This window comes from Schistocerca serialis, chromosome 6 (assembly GCF_023864345.2).
Source record: "Schistocerca serialis cubense isolate TAMUIC-IGC-003099 chromosome 6, iqSchSeri2.2, whole genome shotgun sequence".
Classification (NCBI taxonomy): domain Eukaryota; kingdom Metazoa; phylum Arthropoda; class Insecta; order Orthoptera; family Acrididae; genus Schistocerca; species Schistocerca serialis.
This window is the reverse complement of record NC_064643.1, coordinates 313,719,616-313,724,023: the sequence shown is the minus strand read 5'-3', so window position 1 is coordinate 313,724,023 and position 4,408 is coordinate 313,719,616. Positions and strand designations below refer to the sequence as shown.

The 4,408-nt window shown below is 49.9% G+C and overlaps 2 non-coding genes across 2 annotated transcripts; one reads left to right on the top strand and one right to left on the bottom strand.

The window, feature by feature from the left end:
- Positions 1-670: 670 nt before the first annotated feature.
- Trnat-ugu (transfer RNA threonine (anticodon UGU)) lies at positions 671-745 on the bottom strand. The gene has a single exon. It is a non-coding gene; the product is annotated as a tRNA-Thr (tRNA).
- A 295-nt stretch (positions 746-1,040) lies between these two features.
- Trnaa-ugc (transfer RNA alanine (anticodon UGC)) lies at positions 1,041-1,115 on the top strand. The gene has a single exon. It is a non-coding gene; the product is annotated as a tRNA-Ala (tRNA).
- The last annotated feature ends 3,293 nt before the right edge of the window (positions 1,116-4,408 follow it).

Below are 4,408 nucleotides of genomic sequence, written 5' to 3'. Positions count from 1 at the left end.
CAGGCTGTTGCCTCAAGCCCTCCTCCTCCTCTGCAACCAGGGCGGCTGCGAAGGCAGCCCTCTCTGCTACCATGACGGCTCTGAGAGCGGCTGCGGCTTCACGACGGTGCAGAAGCCGATGCCGCTGTTCTTCTCAGGGGTGCGAGCTGCATCCGTCCGCCCGCCTATGGGTGGTCGTCCCCGCGGCTAACGGGGCAGCTGTCCCTCGGCTGAGCCGTGATGATCTGCGGCCCTCGTCGTCGCCCTCGTCTTCTTTTCCGCTGGGCCGGTGCGGCAGCGGCCACCACACCGCCTTCGGCACGCCTGTGGCTTGGAAAAGCGGAGCAGCTGCGGTCCGCCACAACGGGCGCAAGTCGGTAGAATCGCTCTGCCGCGGTTGTAGGCGCGGCTGTCGTGCTCGCCAGGGCATTCCATGCATTGCTCTGCGTTGCGGTAATACTTGGCGATATGGCCCTCTCTCTGGTACTTGAAGCACTGGGGCTGAGAGTCCATGCCGGACGGGGGAGCTCCTACCGTAACAGGAAACCCCAGCAGCTTCCGCAAAGCCAAGGTGTCGCCAACGACGTCGTCGGCCGTTTGCACGATAACGGCATACGAAATGATAATGAAATGGACACCCTAGCTGCAAACAGGCGTTGATGTACTTCATTGGGGACATGTTGAAAATGTGTGCCCCGACCGGGACTTGAACCCGGGATCTCCTGCTTACATGGCAGACGCTCTATCCATCTGAGCCACCGCGGGCACAGAGGATAGTGCGTCTGCAGGGACTTATCCCTTGCACGCTCCCCGTGAGATCCACATTCCCAACATGTCCACACCACTACATTTGTAGTGCGGCTAATACATGTGTGCCCATCATACTTATTACTCATTCGAACTCGTACGGGACTTGGTAGATTAATCTGCCTCGAGTAATGAGTATGATGGGCAAACATCTATTGGGTGCACTACAAATGTAGTGGTGTGGACATGTTGGGAATGTGAATCTCACGGGGAGGGTGCAAGGGATAAGTCCCTGCAGACGCACTATCCTCTGTGCCCGCGGTGGCTCAGATGGATAGAGCGTCTGCCATGCAAGCAGGAGATCCCGGGTTCGAGTCCCAGTCGGGGCACACATTTTCAACATGTCCCCAATGAAGTACATCAACGCCTGTTTGCAGCTAGGGTGTCCATTTAATTATCATTTCATTTCTAGCAAAGCTGCATGCTCATCCACGGTAACTGTTCTTTCGGGAACAGATACTACCGTCATATATAACGGCATACCGAAACTGGATCGCAGTGGTGCTTCTCGGACCGCTGTTTCATCGCAGCACGGAGGCAGCCCCCGTAGGAGCGCCTTGCTCGTGTTCATTCTTCCGAGGAAAGAAGTCTTCTCACTCACCGGTGGCGCGTCGACGGTATGGCTGGCCACAGCGCTTTTCATCGTTCTCTGGTCGACCATGTTCGCTGCCAAAACGCAGATCAGCGAGTCCTAATAGACAGACTCGTAGACCATCTCGTTCTTGTTGCAGCTCGTCATTAACTCGAACAGGACTTTTTTTTTAAATATGTAAAAATCAGCCAACTGGTTGCATAGATTTTCTATATACCTTGACCAGGTTTCGTCACCTCTAAGGGTGACTTCATCAGCAGGTAAGGTAATTACCTAAAATGAATAAGTCAGATTAAATATCCTATCTAATAAAAGTTTACATTAATGTAAACGAGTGTAAAACAAATAGTACTTACATGAAGAACATATCGTCAAAGTTGACGAGATAAGACATTTAATCTGACATATTCATTTTAGGTAATTACCTTACCTTCTGATGAAGTCACCCTTAGAGGTGACGAAACCTGGTCAAGGTATATATAAAATCTATGCAACCAGTTTGCTGATTATTACATATTTTTCAAATTTGTGTATACGGTTGCTGCAAATGTCAGCCATGTTAAAAGTCGAACAGGACTGTCCACCCGACTCTGCATTTGACGTACAAAGGGAAGATAGGCTGCTACTCCTCTTCTCGATTCTTCTTTGCCTGGTCGGCAGACTCAGTGAGTCGTGCGATCGATGGCCCCTTCGTGGCAGCAGGCTTCTTCTGCGCAGTCTTCTCTCCCATGCTGTGGTTCGGAGAACAGGACAATCTGCTTGCGTTGTGAGAACAACTCACAATACTTTGCTCCACGCCGCGGCCACAACACAGAACTACAATGAAGCGCTAAGGAACTGGTGTAGGCACGCGTATTCAAATATGGAGATATATAAAAAGGCAGAATACGGTGCTGCGGTCGGCAACGCCTGTTTAAGACAAAAAGTGTCTGGCGCAGTTGTTAGATCGGCTACTGCGGCTACAATGGGAAGTTGTTAAGATTTAAGTGAGTCTAAACGTAGTGTTATAGTTGGTAACCGAGCGATGGGACACAGCATCACAGAGGTAGCAATTCAGTGGGGATTTTCTCATACGGCCATTTCACGAATGTACCAGGAATATTAGGAATCCAGTAAGACATCAAATCTTCAACATCGCCATGGCCGTAAAAAGATTCTGCAAGAACGGTACCAACGACGACTGAAGAGATCAGCGTGACAGAAGTGCCACCCTTCCGCAAATTGCTCGAGATTTCAAAGGTGGACCATCAACAGGTGTCAGCATACGAACCATTCAGCGAAACATGACCAATAGGAGCTTTCGGAGCCGAAGGCCCACTCGAGTACCTTCGATGACTGCACGACACAAAGCTTTACACATCGCCTGGGCCCGTCAGCACCGACATTGGACTATTGATGACTTTAAATATGTTGCTTGGTCGGACGAGTATCGTTTCAAATCGTGTCGACCAGATGGACGTGTACAGGTATGGAATCTCATGAATCCTGATGTCAGCTGGGGACTGTTCAAGCCGGTCGAGGTTCTGTAATGGTGTAGGGCGTGTGCAGTTGGAGTTACATGGGACCCCTGATACATCTAGATACAACTCTGACTGGTGGCACGTACGTAAGTATCCTGACTGATCAACTGCATCCATTCATGCCCATTGTAAATTCCGAGGGACTTCGGCAATTCCAGCAGGACAATGCGGTATACCACACGTGCAGAATTACTACAGAGTAGCTCCAGGAACACTCTTCCGACTTTAAAGACTTCAACTAGCCACCAAACTTCACATATATTAACATTATTGAGCTTATCTTGGATGCCTTGCAACGTGTTGTTCAAAAGAGATCTCCACCTCCTCGTACTCCTACGGATATATGGACAGCCCTGCAGGATTCACGGTGTCAGTTCCCTCCAGCTCGACAGATCAACTTCAGACATTAGTCGAGGCCATGCCACGTCGCATTGAGGCCCTTCTACCTGCACGTGGGGGCCCTACACGATATTAGGCAAGTGTACCAGTTTCTTTGGCTCTTCAGTATACTTCGCACGCTGTCTTCGGCCCAGCAAGCGTAGCGCGCAGCGGCAGCCATGCGCACGCCTCGCTGACTCGGCCGAATCTCTGATTATTTAAAGGACTGATTGAAATTTGGGGTACCATGTACCCCATTTTGCCTTTCTCAGTGACTTTAAAAGTTTTGACATGGGAACATATTCGCGGTTTTTTATGCTGAGAGAGAAGAACACAGTGGCAGTAGTAGATAGATAGAAAATTAATGAGTAGTGGAAAATAGTAGACATTGGTTGTTTTTAGAAAGAGTGAAGTAGACAGTGGCAGGATGAGAGAACTAGGGGTTACAGTTGCAGTGCAACATGTTTGACAGTGACAGAACAGTAGTAGAGGAAGAGTGAATGGGACAGTGGCAGGGCAGGGCTATAAACAGGACTTCTGACTGTAGCGCCTAGAACCGCTGGGCCACTCCGGAAGGCGCACCTGCACCGCAATGAAATACTATACTGGTTTATCGGCAGTGACAGACAGGCCGAGTTCACCATACAACCGTTGCCAGAAAAAGATGAAGACGGAGACCGTAGGTATTGCCTCTATCCTTCCCTTACAATAACCTCGCGACTGACTTTTCCCCGAGTCGCGTGGTAGGTGGTAGCGACTAACTGATCGTAGTTCGTTCTCGAACGCACCGTGCGAAAGATGTCCACAATCGCCCATCTTCCAACATCCTGCTTTCACATAGCTATGTCTCGCAAACTATCTGTGTTGTTTATACACTGATCAGCCAGAACATTATGACCATCGACCTACTATCGATATAAACCGATCGAGGCAATAGCAACGTCACCTGGTGAGGAATGACTGTTAGTCAGACACAAACTCGGCGCATACAGTATCAGTGAGTACTGTCCGTGTGAAGAATGGGAAGGGCGCGCGATCTGACTGAGTTAGACCGATGGCAGATTGTCATGGTCCGGAGGCTCGGCACGAGCATTTCGGAAACTGTGCGACTTATTGCGTGTTCGGGGAGTAC